General features: G+C 22.6%; 1 protein-coding gene and 1 non-coding gene across 2 annotated transcripts in view; one reads left to right on the top strand and one right to left on the bottom strand.

Moving 5' to 3' along the window:
- LOC122499908 (disintegrin and metalloproteinase domain-containing protein 12) overlaps positions 1–12,136 on the top strand; it is a 101,187-nt gene that overhangs the window by 6,875 nt on the left and 82,176 nt on the right. The gene's annotated exons all lie outside the window — the stretch shown is intronic.
- Trnae-uuc lies at positions 7,589–7,660 on the bottom strand. The gene has a single exon. It is a non-coding gene; the product is annotated as a tRNA-Glu (tRNA).

Here is a 12,136-nt window from a genome sequence, read left to right as displayed (position 1 = left end):
TGGTTATAATAATTAGCCAAAGTTTTTCTAGTAGAGTTAATTTCGGATTTTAGGAAAAAATATCGTTTTTCTCTTGGGCAAAAGTATTTATTTAAGGAAATGTAGGAAAATTTTTGGTGTCTGAATTTGAGATATTTTTGTATTTATTTATTTAATGAATATAGAAATAAATACAATATTTACTAAATAAATATTTTATTTCTTTATACAAAGTGTTATTTTATTTATTTGTTCATTTAGTTATTTAATAAATAAGGGAATAAATAAATAAATAAAATATTTATTTAGTAAATATTGTATTTATTTGTTTACTTATTTCCTTATTTATTAAATAAATAAATTGTATTATAATTATATTATTTAAACTTTCTTTATTTATTTATTATTTATTTTCTTTATTTATTAATTAATAATGTTATTTTTCTTAAATAAGTAAGAATAAAAATATTTATTTAATAAAAATTGTCCCTATTATTAAGCCACTTTTCGTGAATCAGAGAAAAACAATTATTTACTTCTCATTTGTCTGGTTATACAATTTGCGTTTAATAATTGAGGCCTTGGATCCAATAACTCGCCCGACGCTCGAAGCCACGCGCTAATACCAGTCGGGTAGCAGTGAGTGGCCCAGAGGCGCTCACTGCTCACTGACTGGCAGTTGCGCGTTCCTCCGAGCGTCGGGCGAGTTATTGGATCCAAGGCCTCAATTGTGGTTTTGGCATGGTTTTGCTATATAGCGATTATCCACATTCACTTCCTGAATGAATAATATTACAATATATGTGGTTGCCTAACCCAAACACTTTGTATTACTTACTAGACTAACAATAAGTAATTGTAATTTGAGATATTTAATGGCGGCATTTAGCAAAGTAGAATTTAATCCCAAGAAAATTTAACAAGACAATTAATAACAGAGGGCAAATTTAGTCACATATAAATGGATTTAGAGTTTATGTAATATAGTCTAAAGTAATGAGTTATAGTTTCTAATAATGCGTCAGCCAGTTATGCATGAGAAAATTTTTTTTAAAAAAGTTCAAACAATTATTTTTTTTAATTTAATATAATTTAATTTTCATTAAAGTAACATTGCTTTACTATAAAAAGCAATTTTCTTTTACATTAAATAATAAGTACTTTTTTACTAAAATTAATTTCTTTGGAATTTTAAACTCTCAATTTTTTTCTAATTATTTAAATTTAGAGTTTTTTCTAAATTTAAATCATCGAGAAGTGATAAAAATTATTGTCAAAATTAGTAGAAGAAAATTTATACTATTTTTAAGTTAATTTTCCGTCTAAAATTTTTAGTATTAAAAAATCAAAGTAGCTACTGCTAACTTGCCATCTATCGGAGGCGTCACTGAACTACAATGCATAAAAAAGCATAGTTTCTTTTTGCAAATTATACTTAATCATAAAGATCCTTGATGGGCACACGTTGTTATAAATTAATTAATTAACAGTTTAATTAACAATTAATTATAATTGTTTATTATGTTTAATATTTATTATTTATTGTAATTTTTTTATTATTTTTATTATTATTCATAATCTTAAAGTTCGCTGAACGTTCAAATGAACAAAATTTATTTATTTCTTCTTCAAATTAAATTTTTATTGCAATCAGTAATTTATAAAAATATTTTTAATAAAAAAAATTTCATTCATTTGAACGTTTAGAACTTGTGGATCATTATTATTCGTATTATTTATTATTATTATTTTAATGCATAATTTGCAGGAAGAAATAAATTAAATATTCATTTAATAAAAATACGAAAAGTAACTAAAAAATTATTTTATACAAATTAAATATTTATTTGTATGAAATAAATATTTCTTCGTATCAAATAATTGATTAGTTACTTTTCTTGTAAATTAATATTTACTTTATTTCTTTAAATGAAATTTTACTAATTGCATTTTATGCGCATAAAAAATACTGCGCGGTAATAAATAAATATAATGTAAATAAATAAATTATATTAGTTAATTAATATTTTAATTAATTAATTATTTTAAATTAATTTTAAATTAATTATAAATAGTTCCTATAGTTCAGTGACGCCTCCAATAGATGGCAAGTTAGTAATAGTATTTTTCTTTGTTATATTATAATCATAAAATATTTATATCATCAATTAACATTAATAATTAAAAATGTCTTTTGCACTATAATATTAATTTATTTTTTAATTACAAAATTTACGGGACAAGCCCTTTTGTATAATTATTACTCCTAAATTCTAAAAGTTACACAATTAAAATAAACCTCGTTGAGTTTGTATAATAAATTAACTCTTTGTCCAGTCGAGCGGCGCTCCCAGTTAAAAAAATTAAAAGTAAAATCAAACGAAATGGTTGAATTATAATACTAAAATTTCGGAAAATATTTACTATGAAAATATTTACTATATTAAAAGATTTAAATATTTTTAATGAAATTAATAAATTTTTACTGATTATTAAGATTTAGAATTTAGGCGAATATTAAAAATCGCTCAGAAAAGTGGTTCGTAGGTCGTGGCTACCCAAAAATTCTCGGAATTCAGTATTCGATTGTTGTCTGTCGAGTGTCCTTTGGCTAAATGCAGACAATGGAGAGTGAAAGAGAGAAAGAATAGAAAAAAAAAATTCTCGAGCCTGCTGGAGCATAGTTCCGGGGGCACACACGATCTGCAGTGATTTTTGACCTCGTGCCCGCAAGAATCGTTTTCGAAAGAATTATTACCATTATGCTGTTGGGGGTCTTTTATATATATCTATACCAATATATATTTATGTATTGAAGGGAAAGCTGGCCAATGTTTACTTATCTGGCAAAATCCAAAGCATCTGGAAGGTTTATGTAACCAAAAATAGTGGCCAGTTGGTCGAAAAATATATATCACTGCGTACGCTGTGTGCTTTCTTCATTATACACAATATCAAATGCTCTGAATTCTTTGTTGAACAATTTTTTTCTTCTTTTTTTGGAACTTTGAAGAGCTCTTGTGTGATAATAGCTTATTTTCGATCAAAATTTATGTAATTTTCCCTCTACTGTTAAATATTATTGAAACTTTTTCATTTTCTTTCCGCTTGTGTGAATTTTCATCTCTTCTGTGACGTCGGTGAAGTTAATAACGTTTATGATCAACGATTGAGGGAAAAAAACAAATAATTTTCATACTGTCTGGAATTTATGCAATTTCTGCGCTATTTCCGGATGAGTGAATATAAATGTTATTCATTTTATGAGAAATTTGCTACGGATTTACTATACGAAGGGTTTAAAATTTACTCATATGGAAATTGTAAACTGCTGGCAATTTTTAATTAATTTTTAATTTAAATTTTTCGCAAAACGAACTCGAGAACGCATTTTAGAGATTCCAGTAAAAACAGATAACAATTTTTTTCACTTTCAAAAAAAAAAATAGTTATAAAGTTTCTGAATTCATAAAATTTCGCAAAAGTATCCAATTAATTAAAAAAATAATTGATAAAATTCATCAAAAATTCAATCATTTTCATAAATAATAAAATTTCCACAGGAATTTAAATTAAATATTCAATTAATTTAGAACAGCATTATCAAAAAAATTTCAAAAAAATCTATTATTTAACAAAATTTGTATACAATTCTTCACAATAATTCAAATACATTAACTAATAATAACATTTTTCATGGAAATTAAATTTTTAAAAATAAATTTTGATAAAATTCTAAGCAAGAATTCAATTACTTTTATAAATAACAAAACTCATCGAAGAAATCCAATTATTTTTAATTCTATTTTAAATTAATTAATCAAAAAATTCAATTATTTTCACAAATAAAGTTTTCCACAAGAATTCAATTATTTAAAATAATATTTTCATAATATTCATTATATTTAGAAAAAAATTAATTATTTAAAACAATGTTTATAAAATTCCTATGAAGAATTCAATTATTTTCAAAAATAACAAAATTTTTCACAGAAATTCAAATCTTTTTAAACATTTTAATAAAATTTTATTGCAATAATTCAATTATATTCATAAGTAATAAAATTCTTTTCAGAAATTCAATTATTTTTGAAAATTTTACTAAAATCCTTTGCAACTATTCAATTATTTTCATAAATAATAAAATGTTTTTCAGAAATTCAATTATTTTCCAAAAAATTAGAATTTTTTACAGGATTTCAATTATTTTTAAATATTTTAATATACATAAATAATTCTTCGAAAGTATTCAATTATGTCGATAAAAAACAAAATTATTCCCAAAAATTCAATTATTTTGAGGCATTTTAATTAAATTCTTTGTAAAAATCAATTATTTTCATGAATAACAATATTTATCACAAGAATTCAATTATTTAACAACTTTTTGTTTTGTAAAAATTTTCGTATGAATTCAATTCTTTTTATGAATAATAAAAATTTCTCAGGAATTCAATTATTTAAATTAGAATTTGCATAAAATTAGTCGAAAGAAATCAATTATTTGAAAATTTTTTATAAAATTCTTCGCAAGAATTAAATTATTTTGATAAATATTTTAATTCTTTCATAAATAATAAAATTCGTTGCAGGAATTCAATTTATTAGCAGGATAAGAAAGAAGTAAATATTTTTGATGAAAATTAGGAAAAAGTCAGGAAAATAAAAAATATTGTGAATGGAATTTTTGTCAGTTTTGTGAAGCGTTTAAAACGAGTTTTTTTGGTCGTCAAGTTTAATTTTTCGATAGCTATACTTTTTTCAAAAAGCTGCAAGAAAATTTTCTAGTACAAGAATAAGTTAGTGAATTTATAGTTATTTCAAATAATAGATTTTAAAAGGAAAAAATTATGATAATAGGAAAAATAACTAATCCGAAACTTGTCTCTAAATTCCGGAGAGAAAAATTAAAATATGAAAAATTTAAATTGTGAAATTCCTTATGAAAGGAGAAATAATCCGACTCTGAAAAAGGCATTGTGTGTTTTCCGTATTATTCTTAGGAGGGGAAAAATTTTATATATACCAGTACATATATAAGCTTCTTTTCCATGAAATGGCAATCAGCTGACCATTTCACCAAAGCAAAGTCTCATAGTGCATAAGATTGCATGTCTTATTTTTGTAGTTCAACAAAATGCGAGTGCACGACTTTACATTTGATTCTACGAGCTTCTTCTTATCCTGCTGCTTTTCAAAAGTTATTGTTCAATTTCAAAAGAAACACATCCGCATTTAACTTTAATCTGCGAATCGTCTCCTCTTCTTTTGTATTTTTTTTTTTTTTGACATTTTACATTCTTAAAATTTAATGTCGCTTATTTTATATATAAGGAACTGAATTGAAAATAAAATCTATAATAAAAATTTCGCATATTCTATAGAATCAGATTCTTTAGAATATATGCAGAATTTTTATTTTGAAAATAAATGGCTAGTAAAAATATCGCATATTCTAAAGTATACTGAGTTGAAAACAAATCTTATAATAAAAATGTAGAATCATTTAAAAAAAGGAAAAAAGAAAACAAATCTTGTAATAAAAATGTAGAAACATTTTTATAAGATTTGTTTTCTTGGCGATTTTTATTTTTAGTTTCTTTAATTTCTTAATTACAATGGGAACAAACCAGAAGCTGTTTAGAATATAATTACTTTATTAACTTCTTTTCTGACTGTATTAAATATAATTGAGCAAAATTGTAATAAATTTAAATGTGACTGAAATTATTTTTATGATTTTATGATTATGGGATATACTGTGTAAATATTTAAAAACTATTTTTTAGAAAAGTTTTTTTCTATCTTTACGACTGCTTTAAAAGTCACTTTCAATGCTGGAATTATAATCTAATCTGTTCTACTTTTCTGTATTCTTATCGAACTGATTGCTTTGCAGTAGATTTTTTTTACAATTTCTTCTTTTTCTGAATGTGAATACCTCTATACATTCTTTTTACTTTGGTAGAAAAAAATATATATTCAATCTGTTCATATATTGACAATATGTCAATACTATTTATATGGCAATTCAAATATTTTATTGAAGAAAATTTAATTCATTCAAATTAAAAAATATTTTGCTTCGAGTAAATAATTATTTGTCAAACAATTAATATTTTTTTTAAATAATATTTAATTTTTTAATATATATATAGTTAATTAATTATTAAAAACAATTGATTTATAGAGAAGTTACAAATGATTGCAGCAATTCAATTTATTTATAAAATAAAATTCTCCGCAGCAATTCAATTATTTTCAAAAAATTAAAAAAATTCTCGTCAAAATTTCAATTATTATCTGTATAAATCAGGAATAAAATTCTTCTCTGAAATTCAATTATTTTCCAAAATTTCAATAAAGTTCTTGGTAAAATTTCAATTATTTGCAAAAATTTTCCTCAATTCAATGATTTTCAATATTTATTATTTTAATAAAAGTTTTCAAAAGAATTCAATTATTTAAAAAAATTTCTTGATAAAATTCTACGCAAAGATATAATTATTTTTTTTATAAATAATAAAAACTTCACAAGAATTCAATTATTTACAAATTTTTTCTAAATTTTTTCGAAATATTTCAATTATTTTCATAAATAATAAAAATTCATTTTAGAAATTCAATTATTTTCATAAACAATAAACTTTATCACGCAGAATTAAAATTTTTTTAAATACAATTTTAATGGAATTCCTCTAAAAATGTAATTATTCTTAAAACTTTTATTAAAATTCGTTAAAAAAATTCAATTATTTTCAAACATTTTAATAAAATTTTTAGCAAAATTTTAATTATTTAAAAATTTGTTTATAAAAATCATAAGAATTCAATTTTCAGAAACATTGAATTATTCAATAAATTATCTATTTTTGAATTTGAATAATTGAATTCTCGTAGAATTTTCTAATAAAAATTGATTAATAAATAAATTTTAGTTAAAATTTTAGATAATAATTGAATATTAAAAGCATTAATAGTATGAATTTTTATAAATAATTTAATTTTGAAAAGGTTTCAAACTAAAATCTTTGAAAATCTGAAATTTTTATACTTAACTATCATTTCTGTAGAATTAATTTTTTGAAAATGTTTAATTGAATTTTTTTTTGAAAATCTTAATTTCTATGTGAAAATAATAGTGTTTAAATATTTATTTTAAATAAAACAAATTTTTAAATTAAAAAAATTGGTAAATAAATGTAATAGAATATTTTTTTTAAAACTAATAATTTTTAGAGTGAATCAGAATATTCTTTAGGGTCAGGGAAAAAAGTGAAAATTTTTTCTGGAAATCAGAGAAAATCAGGGAAAAACAATATTGTCAATATTAAATTTTTGTAGCAACCCTGAGTAATAAAATAATTTTATTTAGTATATTTTAATAATAATAATAATACCTAATAATAACAATAATAAAAAGTATAATAATGTTATATATAAATCAGTAAAAAATAACTGATTCTCAGTAATAAAAAAATGAACTACGATTAACAGTAAAAAAAAATAAGAACTTATTAAAAATAACTGCTGAAAATGTAAAATAAGGAAATATAAAAAAAATAAATAAAATAATAAAGTTAACAATTGTTGAAAAATAAAAAAAAATTTCCCGTACCGGGAATCGAACCCGAGCCTCCTGGGTGAAAGCCAGGTATCCTAGCCACTAGACCATACGGGAGGTTGTATTTAACATTTTTCAAGAATTTTGAAGTTTCAAGCTTTATAATAAACAATTATCTTTCATTATTTTCAATATTAATCATAAAAAAAAATTATTTTTTCGATAATTAAACAAAAATTTAGTACTTTATTTACCATTTTTTAATTATTCTAAACGTAGTAACTATTGCAAAATCTTAATAGACCTATTACAGTAGAATTCGAATATAAAGAAAAAAATTACGAATGTAAAGGGTCAATATTTTTTTTTAAATGTTAAAAATATTGTACAGTCTGTACTCATTATTCTCTTTTTTCTCGCTCTTTCTTAGAAGAAGAGGGGGAAACTGTCTTTACGAGGAGCGAATAAAAATGAATGATTCAGGCATATATATTTAAAGAAAGAAGCCACAGGGAGTCGGCAAACATTGAACCACAACAGGGTATCGATATGTCCCTCGATAATATTATATGTACATTGAACCGCGAAAAAATATTACTCAACCTTTCAACTTAAATTGTAGAACTGATAAGCCTTTGTATATTTTTATTGGGAGATGATAAATCAGTTTTCACACTTTTTCAGATGACAGTCGCTTTTTTGTGCTTTAACATCTTTTTTCTATTTATAGTCATATTTACATTATTCTTTCTATTATTATTATTATTATTATTATTATTTTTATTACTATTTCTATTATTATTACTATTTTTATTATTATTTTTATTATTATTTTTATTACTATTTTTATTATTATTATTATTATTATTATTTTTATTACTATTTTTATTATTATTATTATTATTATTATTTTTATTACTATTTTTATTATTATTCAGGGTGTCTAACGGTCAGGGAAGTCAGGGAAAAGTCAGGGAATTTCTTTGGTCAGGGAAAAGTCATGGAAAAGTCAGGGAATGTCAGAAAATTTCATTGAAAGTCAGGGAAATTTCTAAAAATGTATACAAAAATTAAAATTTTTTGTGAATAAAAAATTTTTTTAACCTAACAAAACTTAGAAGATTTTTATCACCGTTTTTTTCTATCATTAGATATTAATTTATTGTTAAATATGTCAGTTACCATATTTTTGTCTCAAGAAAGCAAAAATAAAATTAGTAAAAGGTCAGGGAAAAAGTCAGGGAAAAGTCATGGAAAAGTCAGGGAATTTTTTTCTCAATCCTTGTTAGACACCCTGTTATTACTATTTCTATTACTATTTTTATTGATATTATTATTATTCTTTTTGTATTATTTTTATTTCTCAGATGTTTTCTAGCTAATAATTATTATTTACTAATTTCTGAAGCAAAAAGTCAGCCAAGATTTTACTAATAAAATTAGTTATCTACCGTAACTAATTCAAATTTGATTCAATTATTTTTTAGTTGTATATTTACTGATAATTAGTTATTGTTTTCCTATTGCTGAAGCAAAACGTCAGTTTTACTAACAATTATTTATTTTTAACTATATAATTCAGATTTAATTTAATTATTTTAATTTTTTACTAATAGTTAGTAATTTTAACTTACAATTCAGATTTGAAGAGTTTTAACTTTGATAATGAAAATAATAATAATACCTACTATTAGAAAATAGTAAAAAATAAAAAAATTTCTAATTAAAAAATTCTAATTTTGTTGCAGGTGAGTTGAATTCCAAAAATCAACACAAATTAAAGACTATATGAATATCGTGAGTACAATATATAATTATAAGCTATACTTTAATTACAATATTCAATTAAATTATAAGTCAGATACCACTACTGACCTATTTTAGAACGGACACATCACTGAAATGAATTGAAGTCCCCTCCCCTCCCCTCTCCTCCTCCTCCCTTTTGTATAAAGGAAAATTGCGCTAATTACACGTTAACCCAGATTCCAAATATATTTCGTTGACTCCTCCATATACATAATATAAAATGTGTGATCAGGGTCGCTCTCCTCATCTCTCCCTCTCGAAAAATTCTCTCTCAGTGTTGCCGAGAGTACTATATATATATATTATTTGATAGGTATAATCGAAGGAAATCTCAATTATATATACGCACCAATTAGCATGGAAATACTGTCGTCGCATAGTTGTGTTGGGTTTTATTATAAACGTGGGTCAAGAGCGATAACGTTAATCCCAACGATCATCTACTTTATATATGAACGTACTCGTGCCCGTAATATGTGGGTAACAATTATTTATTCCCCTGACCTAAACTTTATGGTGAAATTATATTTTATTTTTTATATTCACATTTACATTGGAGAAAAAAATTGAAAGTAACTTTTACTAATTAATAAACTTTTACTTAATAATTTTAATAAAATTATTAATAATTTCACTTAATTTTTACTATTACGAACATTTTTTTAATTCTATTGCGATATTTTTCATTTCTAAATTCAGTCAGAGGCCTGTTATTACACTATTTTTATAAAAGTAACTAATATTTATTTTATGGATTTTTCGATTATTATATTTCTGCGGGCAAATTTCTATACTAATATTTTTTTTGTTAATTCACTTTGTTCCTGTTATTCTAATAACTTTTTTTTATTCAGTATTTTTATTTATTATTAGTAACTTTTACTAATATTTATAAAAAAAGACTAAAATCTGCAACTTTCGCTTAGTTCTGCGTGGAAAAAAATTAATAAAAAAATAGTTAAAATAAATTTTTAAAAAATAAATACACGCTAAAAATATTTTATTTGGAACAACTACAAATTTTATTACATTAGTGAAATTTTTAGTTGTTTCAGTTAAGACTTTTGCTATTTTAGAGAAAATTATTGCTGATCCAGAAATATTTTTCCGTTTAATTATTTTTTTATTACTTTTTTTTTATTATTTCTAGAGTAAATTTAAATATTTTCGAACTAATTTATTTAATCAGTGAAATAAATATTTATAATTATATTAATAAACAATAATAAGTTAATAAATGTTAATAATACACTGAATAGAAATGTATTTGAATTAAATAAACAATTATTTGTCTATTATCAAATAAAATAAAATTAATTTGTAAAATATATTTGTATCAAATAATTTTTATTTAAATCAATCAAATTGTATTTGTTAATTAGTGGTATTTCCTTCAACTACTAAAATTATTGATTCAAATACAATTTATTTGATTCAAATAAAAATTATTTGATTCAAGAAAATATTTATTTGATAACAAACAAGCAATTACTTGAGTCAAATTTTTTTCAGTCTAATAATATTATTTATTTATTATACATTTTGTTTTCGATTGCGCCTATAATAATATTAATAATAATTATTTAAATAAATTTAAATAAGTTTTTAAGTAAATTTAAATCATAAATTTAAATAAGGATCTAAATAAATAAATATTTATTTTGGTTAAAATAATGTTTATTTATAAAAGAACTTAAAACTGTCGTCTTTGTAACAAAATCGTATTATTTAACTCTAACATATTATTTCTTTCTGAGTGATGAAAGTATAATAGTTATTTTATTATTCCTCTTTTTCCCAGTTATTCAAAAATGAAAATAAAAATTTACTTCTCATTTTTCTTCTTAAATACTTGAACTCTCTTTTAACTAAGAAAATGTTTCTTCATTCAATATTGATGACATCACTTTTTTCCCTCCGCTAGTTTAAAAATGGAAAACCGACCTCCCTGTGGAAAGGTTTAACACTCGTCTTTAGTATGGTTTTAAAATTTTCGATACGCCTTGCGTATACACGTTCTTTGAAACTCCATTAGTTTCCATTTCTTGTGGAACGAATTTTCTCTATTTATAAAAGGTCAAGAGAATTTTGAATTTTTTTCCCTGAAATTTTATGATGAGCATTCTTTTTTTTGCCAAAGTATATGTAGCAGAATTTTTGGCTTAGGAAAATTTTTTTTCTTTGCGGAAGGAATTTATTTCTATACAACTCTATTGTTATTGAAATCTTTTATTTATTTTTCCTTATATCTTTATTTATTTATTTATACGTTAACAATTTTTCAAACTTATTTAATTGGGGAATTTATTGATCAATTCATTGATGAATTTATAGATAAATTTATTGATAAACAAAAGTCAGATTTCGTTTCTTATTTTAAAAATAGGTGAAGAACACATTATTTAGGATTTTGAAAATAGTTTAGGCGGATTAAATATTTTTGTATATTATTAGGAGTTCCCCCTAGATATTTGTTAATTGGCAATTATGGATTTGATTAATCCTTGAAAAGATAATTTTATTCTTATGAAATTATAAGGACCTTGGACTCTTTGAAAATGAATATAACTTCGCCTCCATTAAATGCATCGACCGCCTACTAATATCTGTCATTGATATCTAAAATGGGTTATCGGCACTTACTTTATGCTATATGTATATATGCACAGTGCATCCCAATTGCAAACTTTATTATAGAATTCATATATAACCTTTGTAGTTTAAAAATGGAAATCAGTTCCGATATGTGCTCTTTAAATATCTCACCTCCTCAAAGGACTATCT

This window comes from Leptopilina heterotoma, unplaced genomic scaffold, assembly GCF_015476425.1.
Source record: "Leptopilina heterotoma isolate Lh14 unplaced genomic scaffold, ASM1547642v1 Lhet_18, whole genome shotgun sequence".
In the NCBI taxonomy this organism is placed as follows: domain Eukaryota; kingdom Metazoa; phylum Arthropoda; class Insecta; order Hymenoptera; family Figitidae; genus Leptopilina; species Leptopilina heterotoma.
Note: the sequence above shows the minus strand (reverse complement) of the source record. Positions and strands in the feature narration are given on the sequence as shown.